Below are 12,053 nucleotides of genomic sequence, written 5' to 3'. Positions count from 1 at the left end.
GTTTTTATCTCTATATTGAACATGGGAATGTAGTACATAGGAGCATAAAGAGTTAATGAAAAGCTCAGTTCTGGTCATTTATTTTGTTTTATTCATCAAATGTTAACATTTTATAGCAATTACAAGTTTGAAAACATTATTTTCAAAATCTGGTAGCTGGGAAGGGATTTCACTTTTACATCTGGAGCTAAAGTGGTTAATGGCAAACAGAACAAATACCTTTTTGTTTTTTTCATATGTATACATAAACTGCAGTCATCCCTCTATAAATATAAAAGCAACTGTTTTTAAAGAGGGAGGAATGCAATTGAAATCGCTTAGATGGCAGAGTAAATGGCAGATATTGCACGATTCAATTAAAGGATTACAAGATTTGTCATTGATGTTGAGAGGGTAAGATCTCAGAAAACCATACGTGTGATTGCTGCTAATAAAATCCAATGATATTTATGATAACGAAAATTCAGAAAACTTACCACAGTCCAACTCGTGCCAGCACAGATTAACCAGCTTGCTTCAAATGCTACACAAAGCCTGTAGTTCGGGTTGCCCTGACAACAGCTGCATGGAGTGGCAAAAATGAGGCACACTGTGATTGGCCGAAAATTAGCTTGATCCAGCCGGTCATCCCATAAGTTTTTGATAGCTGCTTGTTTTAAACAAACATCAATTAGAAGTTGACCAAAAAATACCCAGAATTTCTAAAATCATGTGAGATTTTTTGTACTAATGTGTGTGAGCATGTGAATAGGTCCAAATGTATGAGTCTGACGCTCAATAGGTGAGGTTTTGGCAGCCCTGATGTACAGCAACTGCATACATGTTTTAGAACTCATCAGTGCAGGGTAACTGAACGCCAACAAGTGAAAAGCTAAGGAGATTAAGTAAATACAAATAGCTTTCGAGTTAAGGTAGGAGAAAGCAGTAGCTATAGAAACCGAAACTAAATCTTCTCAAAATAGTAAACTCATTGCTTTTATTTGTATGGGATTGAGTACAGGAATCACAATCGAACTAAAAACAAATCAATAAAATCACCTATAAGAACTTCAGAAGGATTGCTGTTTTGTATGTAGTTTGTCTTGCATTTTCCTTCAGAACTGTACTACCATAAAATAAAATGTGTTTACTGTGAGTCTACATTAGTTTGCTATTTACGTGCTAGATTGAGGCTCTCTTTGGGGGCGTTATATGTACATAGTCAGTGTTGCACGTTTATTTGTTTACTGTGTGTGGTTTTTTTTAGTAGGGGCAGAAAAAAATACTTTAAAGTTTCTTTATTGATAGTGGTGTTTATTTGAGGGCGGCCTCTATTATAAAGCTGATATATGTATGCAGCGTCAATACGAGGGCGTGTTTAATTCAAGGCCAATCAAGTTCCGGTTTACCATTATTATATATATATATATATATATATATATATATATATATATATATATAATATATAATGAGTAAGGACCTGGCCTCACGTCCCGATATCACCTTTTAATAATTTAGTTGGTAATAATGTGTGATTCCAATCGTGACATGTTCCTGTAGCGTGAGTGTGATGTTAAGTCTTTTAAAATGTATCCAAATGTGCTATATTTTCTTCATAAAATACCTCTCCTAGCAAAAAGTTACACAAATTAGGCCCTTAGTTTTAACTTGCAGTACTTTTGATCATTTGAATCAGTATTAGAAACACGGAGGAGTACACTTCTAATATAATGTGTATAAGTTAACATATTCCTTTTGAATTGATTTGAAGTAAGCATCTGTTTAGGATACATTCAACAGTTTCTCATGTTGGTGGTATTTGATGGTGTGTATGTATTCATGATTAATTAATGTCAGTGTTAGAGTTAAAGAGTAAGTAGTGGGTTTCTGATAAATATAGAGTTATACATCCCCAGTTATACATGCAGCCACAGAGCCAGCACTAAACCTGGAGCACATCACTCACAGCACAGCACAGCAAAGCACCAGCACTCGCCGCTCCTGTTTACATTGGTGTTCAGCTTATTTTTACTTTTTATACAGTGTTTGTTTGGATACCAAACGGTATTTGTAGATGATGGACAGGTTTTGAAAGTTGAGACCAATATGTAAATGATTACCAAGTCTGTGCTACATTTGAGCTGCCATATTGGATTAGCTATAAGTGACTAACAACTACAATATTTTAGCAGCAAATGGAAGACTAATTAATTTTGCCTCTCAGGTCTTTCACCCCTGGAAGCCTGTGTTCGAATCCATCTTAGGTCACAATTATTTTTAGTCAGGTTTCTGCAGTTGACTTTACCTATAACTTTTAGGATTGTATAAACTTTTTTAAAACTTGCAATTTTAAATCAAGTTGAATTATTTATTTTGAATCCCAATCCTCATTAAGCAGCATATTATTTGCATTTTCTAAAATTAGTAGGTTGTTGTTGTATAACCCTGTGCATTTTAGATATGTTTTCTCTGTAAACAACCCCCTTTCTGTCTTCAGCCTTATTTTTTTGTTGTTTAGTGTAAGTTAAGTAAACTACTACGGTCCATCAGAAAAATCTAGGGACCCAGGGAATACGGGGAGAACATGCCCCACACCAGGACAATGTCTGTCAGAACAATGTTATTAATATGCCTAATTATAAATCAAATTTTAAATACTTCATAAACCAAATATATTATTATAAATATCCAGGACAAGCCCCAAGATGTGAGGTCTCGTGAAGAATATTATAATTCAGATGGGCATCTAAGGTTTCACAAAGGTTTTGACGGTTATGAATCAACAGGTAAAGTCTTTGTTTGATATATAAAAAACATTAAGGAAATTGTGGTCCAGTGGTTAATGAAAAGGGTTTGTAATCAGGAGGTCCCTGTTTCAAATCCTGACGTCACTTAATCTCAGTAAGTCACTTAATCTCCTTGTGCTCTGTCTTTTGGGTCGGACGTTGTTGTGAGTGACTGTAGCTGATGGATGGTTCACACATCCTAGTCTCTGTAAGTCGCCTTGGATAAAGGTGTCTGCTGAATAAACAAATAATAATAAACATAGTATTAATCATTATTGACACAAATCAACATTTAGTTCTTAGGTTCAATCAAATGATTTATTACTATTTTGAAGGTGAAATAAGAGATCAAAGCATACTTGCTGAGTAATGGTGGTGTTCAGCCCAGTTTGCTACGCTGTGGGATTCCTCTGCTGTCTTTAAATTCTTCTCATGACATTTTAACTTTGAAATCTTCATATAATCCCACCAGAATTCAAGGCAATCTAAAAGACATACAACTGCCTTCATTTAAAAATGACAAAAAGGCTTTATTTGCTAAACATCAATCACATACAGCATAAACAGGCATATCTATATTACTGTCATTTGGCATTTAGGAAACATTTGGATTTAGGAAATCCTCTTTCCTGCTAAATATATCCTGCAAACATTGCTCGGTAGTGGCCTTATTTTTATACTGTATGTAAAGGGCCTTGCTGTGCTTTAATTCCTTCTGCCAGACATGCAGCTGAGCACTTCTAACCACTTAATTTACGATGCTATTTCTGTATGTGGTGTTTACTGAAAGGACTTTTTACCAGCTGGCCCAGTGTTGAAATAACTTATAACCTTATCACTTGTATAAAATATATATATATATATATATATATATATATATATATATTATATATAATATATATATATATATATATATATATATATTCGGGGTGATGGATCTTCTTACTGAGTCGTACTCTGCCTGGTCTAACATTATCTTCCAGTAGCACCGGGTTTCAGTTTAACCGACAGAAGTCCTCACTGCAGCAATATGCATCCCAATAAAATCAACGCTAATTCTTCGGCACGCACCACAGCTTATAAAAATTCACCTAACGATTAATAATTAATGATCACTCTGTTGCTTTTTTTTCTTTGTCGATTTCAGCATTATTTAACTATAACTTAGTCACATCGTGGTCCAGAAAAAGTAGCAATACTAATAATAACACTTAGAATAAACTTTCTAAAATTAAAAGTAGAGAATGGGATCACCACATCAACCCTCTTGTCTACATTAGTTGTATACATTAATAATAATAATAATAATAATAATAATAATAATAATAATAATAATATAATAATAACAGCACCAGCTAAACTCAAAGCATGATGCATTTAAAGAAGATAAAGTGGAGCTGTCTGTGATTTATGATTATAAAAAAAAAAAAAAAAACGGCGTGCTTGTGCAAGATGTGCGCTTTCTTTACCAGCTCGCGCTGTGCTGCCTAGTTGTGCCATCTAGAGTGCTTTTGGAGATCACTGCACCTGCGTCTTTCTCCCTCTGCGCGCAGCATCTCTCGGTTGTTCTCTCTGCGAGGCATATTAGAGTGCTTTGTGTAATATATAATGAACTTGAAAATGAACTGTTCAACATGGTTGCACTATCTTGTGGAGATCTGGGAGCACGTCCTTTCTTGCAAATTCGGCGGCTGTTAAAGTTTCCAAAGGCTTAAATAACTACAGAACAATACATGAACAGTTACAATTATCAACAATTTGGAAACAATAAATAAATAAATATGTTGTATTTTGATGTATTTGTTTATTGGAATATACGCATGGAACCTCTACGAATCTGTTAAACCTGGAATAGGAAGTCAACGATGCAACTAGTGCAGTGTTTGCAGGCTGCCGCTGCCGCTGATGATCAATTTTCCTTGTCATCAGTTTCTTTAAGGATTCTGGAAAAGATGGACCTCGTTGGGTTGTTGTGAGTTTGTATCTTTGGGGGAGAAAGCTGAAGGATGCATAGTAACAATATTGGAATAGCAACTGCATTCTTACAGCTCTACTGACATGCAAAGGGTAAATGGTCGTTTACAAAGGTAGGGGAAATGTTTTTTATACATTAAGCAGATGCTGCTGCTGAATGCGTTGTCCTATAAAAGTGTTCCTAGTAGGCTGCTATATGCATCGCACTTCAAATATGACTGGTACATACAGAATGCTTGCTGTAGATCTAAAAAAAAAAAAAAAAAGTAAGCAAGCATTTCAATCGTAGGGGAGGTAGGTGTGAAGTTTAAATTTTGATTAAACATATGCCATTTCTACATTCATGTGTTGCAATATTACCATACATTCGATGTTTCTTAAAATGTATTATTGGCATATTATTAAATCATATATAAATGCGTCCGTAATACATGTTGTGCTACTGTATGTTTGGTGCACATCTAAACAATGTGGGTAGGGTGTAAGCTGAAAAATCCCATCTGATAGGATAATGCCCCTTCTCAGCAAATGAAATTATTAGTACAGTAACTAAACACAGGCAGCCGTTCTCTCCAGTTCTAACGAGACTCCAGGCTCAGAGCTGCTAATACAATAAGAATATGGTTTGCTGTGGACTTTTACGTGGGCACACACTTATGGCATACTTAATGACACCTTACCTTTGAACTTTTTTAATCAGAATTAAGGTTTCACAAATGTATTCTTTACCAAAATAAATGCAGTGTTTTGTTCTTTTTGCTTTTTATGTTTTATTTATTTATTTATTCATTTATTGTATTTCATTGTTACCGCATTTTTCTTCATGTCAAATACCCTCTACTTACTGTAATTGGTGCAGGCGGATCAATTAATACATAATATACTAGCCAAATAGGTACTTATTCTGTTCAAACAATAAGAATCATTAATTTAATGCAGTGCTTCTGTATTGTTCATCCCACTAGAAAATACTTCATTATCACTAATTAGATTGGGTCACTGTAAATTCCTTAAACGTTACAGTACATGGCAATCATTTTAAGACGCGGTTTGGCGCTACATGCAGATGTAGCTTTGTAGGGTTTTATAAAATGGGTAACACTGTTGTTTTACCAAATTATATTTATACGGCAGTACATTTCCTGGAGAATATGGTCATGCAGTGACAACCTCCATGTGTTACAATATGTGTTCAGGTAGGTTTATGTACCCTGAAGAAAGGCAATGCTAATATCTTACAAAACACTATGCATCCCACACACTACTACAGAATGTTAAATGTACTTTGGCCTCTGTATTTTACTTTCTGTTCCCAGTAGGGTTAGGGAAGGATACTTTTGTAGGCAAATACAAATCATGCAGTAGATATAAAAATGGCAATTTACAGACCCAGTTTTGGCAAATTCAAAGAAAACACTGAATGTATAGTCCATTTCAGTTTTATACTGTATACTTGAATCACTATAATAATAATAATAATAATAATAATAATAATAATAATAATAATAATAATAATAATAATAGTTTGTGAATCCTAGTAAAACTGGATGTGTCAAAACAAAAAGTCAATCTAAAGGTAAATACAAAACACATGTTAATGTTCTTTGATATACATGCACCTCTAGAGGTCTAGACATCTTATAAAACATTGAACTGGATCCTATCTGTTTAATAAGTAAGGTGTCCCTTTCTTAAATTGTGACCTGTACTATCAGCAGAGGCAGCAAGCGTTGTGATTTAAGCAGGGCAGGTAGAAGATACAAGCAGCTAAGGAGAGAAAATGGGCTTGAGGACAAACACAGAGCAGGGCAATGATTGAAAAAAGGAAGAGAAAGTAAAGGGTGAGATGAGTAAATTGTGTTGTGGTTAGAACAATTGACTAGTGTGTATTACTGAACTGCACATGCTCAGTATGATTTAGGGGTGAAGACAATATAAAGGTTGAATTTTCACAGTAATGTTGCTGTTTCCTCATGGTTTGCTGTGTTTATTACAATCGGCTGTGAATTTACTAAATTAACCTTTTTTTAAGGATACCAAGCAGGTGAAATTCTGCCTGTACTTATTTTGATGCCGGTGTCCTGGGGAATAAGCAGACCAGGGAAAAAGTGGATCGTCGTCTAGAATTTAAAGGGGAAGTTACATTGTTTTTAAGGTTAATGCCTACTAGTACTACGTCTGGGGAATTAGTAGATCGAGCCCAGGGAATAAGTAGATTGGATATATTAACTAAATACATGGCAAATTTAAAAAAAAAAGGGAGAAATGTGTTTACTAATTTAGCTATCATGTTTGATGTTTTTTTTAAACAAGGATGTTAACGTTTCTTCTTTGTAAACTGATAGTTAACGCTAGGCCTACTGATAAAATAATAATAGACCTTGCAATAGTACAATGATATCACTATGTAACACAGTTTTTGTTCCTGGGTAGTAAGTGTTATTTCCTAATTGCTTATGTCTCAAAAGTATAGAAAATGGCTATTATTCCCCACAAACTTTGCTTTTGTGACCAGGACAGTGATATTTCAAAATATCACTATTTCCAATGGGAAAACTGGCAAATGTGTGTCTTTTCGTTCACATAAAGTCAGAAAAAAACAACATATGAATCCAAATTAACATGTATTTATACTAAAGTAATACAAAAATGACTACAAAAGATTTAGAAGTGAGTAGTTTTTCGAGATTTACGATTATACTATAAATACAGTATAATCGTAAATCTCGAAAAACTACTCACTTCTAAATCTTTTGTATTCATTTTTGTACTATTGCACTGTATATCATTAGAATATCTTACTGAAACATGTTAACTTCGATTAAAGATTGACAACATTTTTATGTGTAAACCTTTTACTATACAGTAATTAAGTCTTTGATCAACTAAATCTGATTAACAACGACATTTTCACAGGCAGAAAAAAAAAAAAGTTGACAAGCGTTTACCACTAGGCCTAGTATAAAGAGAGTCATAAGTTACAGAATAACTGAGCACTTTGCATCACACATATGTCATACAGACCGAAAATAAACAAATAAAAAAGAAAGTGTTGTGTGAACACATTACCATACGATCTGGCAAATAAAATGACTTGACAGAAAATTTTTGATTCATGTAGTTAACCACCCCTTTTATCAAACAGCTTCCGTGCCTTCCTTTTGTCTTACTGAGCTTGTGCGATCCACTTTTCCACGGTCTACTAATTTCCTAGAGACTCTGGTACTAGGATTTATTATTATTATGTATTGTGTACCAATGTGTATACATGTTAAAAGCATTTATTCATTGGCACTCAAATTGTCTCAATTTTTAAATGTTTACACCCGGATGTGCATGTGAGTATCTACGCTTTTTTGTTGAGAATTTCACCCCGGATACCAAGGCATTAAAACGTGGAATAACCTCTCATTAAAATAGCGTTACTTCTACTAAGCCATTACCATTTTGCTGCAGACCGTTTCCTTATTTAGATTTTATTTTCACTTTGACTCCAAAATTAATTGGATTTAGTTAAAACCAATATACTTCATGGCACTATAAATTAATTTCCTGTGCAGCAGATATGAAGACTTCAAATAAGACTCACTTTCCTTCACACAAGACTACCTAGGGTCAGCAGGGCTCTACATTTAGACTTTTTTTACTCGCCCAACTACACAACTGGGGGTGTTGTTTTATTCACCGCTGCAAATTTATTGGTGCATTGAAGTACATCCACCAATGACTGGATTAAAACAGTTTGGTGATATTAAATATGGCAACTAGTACTAGAATTTTAGTTTTTGTAAAATGTTTTAACGTATTTATGTATAATATTTAGTAATGTGAAGGGCTCTGAGATGTTTTACATGAAAAGCACTACATAATTATAACACATTTCCTACACTACAGTACCAGTATGTGTTGAAAAAATAAACAAAGCTTGTGTATGTGTGTGTGTGTGTGTGTGTGTGTGTGTGTGTGTGTGTGTGTGTGTGTGTGTGTGTGTGTGTGTGTGTGTGCATTTTTTGTTTTAAATAGTGACTTAAATCGCTTTGACATTGTATTAGATTAGATTCCCTATAGCCTGGAGGTCACTGGTTCAAGTCCAGGCCTTTCAACTGCCAGCCATGGACAGGAGTTCCCAGGGGGCGGCGCTCAACTGGCTTAGCGCCGCCCGGTGGGGGGAGGGCTCATGCTGGCCAGGGTGTCCTAAGCTCACCTCGCACCAGCGACCCCTGTAGTCTGGTCAGCCACCTGCAGGCTTGCTGACTTTAACAACAGTTCGGTGAGCACATAGGCTCACTGGTGGAGCAGCCAGTGAATAAAACAACACGTCCACTGTAATTCCCTGCTCGGCAAGTTAACAGCAGAGTAGTGTTAGGTTGTGTTTTAGCGCCTTTCAAAAATATTATGGATTATTTGTTTAACCATTCTGATTATGTGTATACCATATGTTTAAATCGTAATAACTGATCTATTTTTTAAAATCTGTCTTTTTGTACATTTAACATTTTTTGACTAGATGACAATATAAAAATAAAATAGTTATCATCTGCAATAAATTCACCCGATGTTTAATTTTTAAAGTATTACTGTGTTATTTTATATACTGTTATTTTTGGCTTCAGAGTTTCTACTGGGTCAGTAAATTAAAGAAGAAAAAAAAATCTGGTAATCCTAAACTACATGGACAATGCGAGAAACTGAAGATCTGGTAGAAATTTTGTTCAGACACCAAAATCTTGCCGAACTCGACAAAACTCACGAAATAGTAAATATATTCAATCTTTTCTCAAATTACTTTGTTTACTGCTGGCATTAGGAGAACCGTGCAGAATTGCTTAAACTGCATTCTCCTACTGTATGCATTCAAGAAATAAGAAACAGTGCTTTCTTCCACAGCAATATGTAAGAATCTAAAACATGCTATATTAAAAACCAGAGCAATACATCAATAGCTGCCATCTTGCAATATGCCTTGCAGGATTATTGTAAACATCTGTTTCACCATAAAAAATGAGTACACTTGCAAACTGCATTGTGAAAACAAACAGACTCGGTTCTGAAAAAAAAAAAAAAAACGAAATGGGGAAGAAGAAAAAAAAACTTTTAACTCGCATGCATATTCTTTCATGATGGTTTTTCATTACCCTATGTTTAGTAGTGTATACTGTAACCAGAGAGCCCACGTCTCAAATAAAAAAGTGTCTAAGTGAAGCCTTTCAATATATGCTGTTGTATTATTTCAGCCATTTAACATGCACACATTGGCATGCGCGTCCAAAAATAAAAATACTATATTCAAGATTTGAAAATGTATGTGTACAAATGATACTAGCAAACCAGCAACCGAGCTGTTATCATATGATAACAGCAACGCTAAAAGGTTAACGGGTTTAGGCTAATCATAATAGTAAACACTATTCAAACAATAATCATAATATCGTTATCGTTGTCGCTTGTAGCCTCTCCCAAGTCAGCACCAATCTTACTAATGATACGAACGAGTCCTGCCTGGCATTTCTGACCTGAACACATTGTATCCCAAATCAAAACGTTAGACAATCTGATCCTGTTGTCCAGCTTCCATGTGGCATATCTGGGTATCAATTGGTGCAATTTTTTTCCCTGCAGTCACAGCAGCAGATATACACCTGCTATCTTGTGAACTATTACTGTGAGACTGGATATGAGGGCAACTAGGTGTTGAATTCCCAACAAAAAATCTGCAGTTTTATTAGCAAGTCTGGGTAACTGACATTTGTTCCACTGTCATTGTGAAGCCAGATTAAGCCAGTCTTCCATTCCACTCTATATTTTCATCTTATTTTTATAATTTCTTTATCATTATTGATTTAAACACTTTACTTTTGGCTTATTGGTGCAGTTGGTTGCTTAGCTGTAAAAAAAAAAAAAAAAACAAACGAACTGAAAAGAATTGCTATGTCAAGGTAACGAGTATTAGTACCAACTGCACTTCAGTACGTAATCTCAGATTCTGACTGTACAACAAATACAATGTGCTGCGGGAAAGTTCGGACAAGTTCAATTACGCTGTTATCGGGGGTAGGGGTGGGTATGTTTTTAAAAATAGGATTGTAAATTAGTTTTTTTCAGCTTTTTGGCACACTGACCCATTTTTTCTTTGTTCATAAAATGGAAGACATGTGGACGATACTATATACATTACACAGTTAAAAAATGATACCGGCCCAGTCGGTCCTGTGGGCTTCATAACTACCGGCTCCGGGCCACTGGGCCATGGTTAATGTCGAACCCTGGTCAGGAGAGGCCTAATTGCTTTTGCACAGAAAACAATGTTCTAATGATGTAGAAGATCATTTTTAAAATACTTTTAAGATTATTTGTTTTCTGGTACTAAAATCTGTTTGGTTCAATTGTGTGTTCAATAAGAAACTGTTTAAATATTATATTAAACAGGTTTTGTAGAAATTATGCTTTTATATATGTATTTAAGTTCCATTAGGATGACATTTACACCCGTTTCTGTCTTCAATGCAATTGTTTTTTTAAGGTTAAATATCTGTCCTATTGATGCTATCTTAGAGTTTAATTTTTTACATTCTTATCTGGAGTGATTAAATAATTGGCCACACAAAGGCTTTTCTATATTGCAGGATCCTTGTGTGTACTCCCTACTGTGCTTTCAGAAATACGCTGTCAGGTTTCCTTTAGAATAGATAAAAACATTTTAAATAAAACTAAAACCCTTTTAGAAAAAGCTATGAGGGAAGTTTTCATTTCTATTATAATGGAATTCTGTAACCTTGACTTGAGATCATGTAAGAAATTGAATAATGAAGCATTAATAGCTGTTTCCATGTTTCATGCTGGAGATTAAATCACCATATGTGAATATGGCCAAGATAACAGGATCAGCCTATAAGAGGACTGGTGGCATTCAAAACTAACAAATCCACTGGTCCGGGTGGCATATACCCAAGTGTTTAAAGAAACATGGGTCATCAGCAAGATATTTCACAAATCAATCAAAATAGGGGATGTCCCAACTACAAGCCTATCAGTGTCTCCTACATAACATGTAAAATCATGGAATCAGACGTAAGAGTAGTATCTATACAGCAATGGCATTATAGGAGACAGCCAAAGCGGATTCACAAAAGGGTGTTTCTGTCTGAAAAATCTCTTGGACTTCTTCAAAAAAGTAACTGCAACGAAACATAGCCTATGAAATCATACACTAGGACTTCCAAAAAGCCTTCGGCAAAGTGCACTGGTGAGAATGTACTGTGTCAAATTCTCATCAACACAGCACCAAAGTGACATTTAGCCTGCGGACAAAGAAGA

The 12,053-nt window shown here is 35.0% G+C and overlaps 1 long non-coding RNA gene across 1 annotated transcript in view; it reads left to right on the top strand.

Annotated features, from left to right (window-relative positions):
- The first annotated feature begins 4,540 nt into the window (after window positions 1–4,540).
- The window catches only part of LOC121316570, a 61,378-nt gene continuing 53,865 nt past the window's right edge, over window positions 4,541–12,053 (top strand). The window contains exon 1 of the long non-coding RNA XR_005950419.1: window positions 4,541–4,852. This is a non-coding gene — a long non-coding RNA (uncharacterized LOC121316570). The remainder of the gene's footprint in view (window positions 4,853–12,053) is intronic.

Source organism: Polyodon spathula, chromosome 6 (genome assembly GCF_017654505.1).
Source record: "Polyodon spathula isolate WHYD16114869_AA chromosome 6, ASM1765450v1, whole genome shotgun sequence".
Taxonomy (NCBI): domain Eukaryota; kingdom Metazoa; phylum Chordata; class Actinopteri; order Acipenseriformes; family Polyodontidae; genus Polyodon; species Polyodon spathula.
This window is presented reverse-complemented; position numbering and strand designations above follow the sequence as displayed.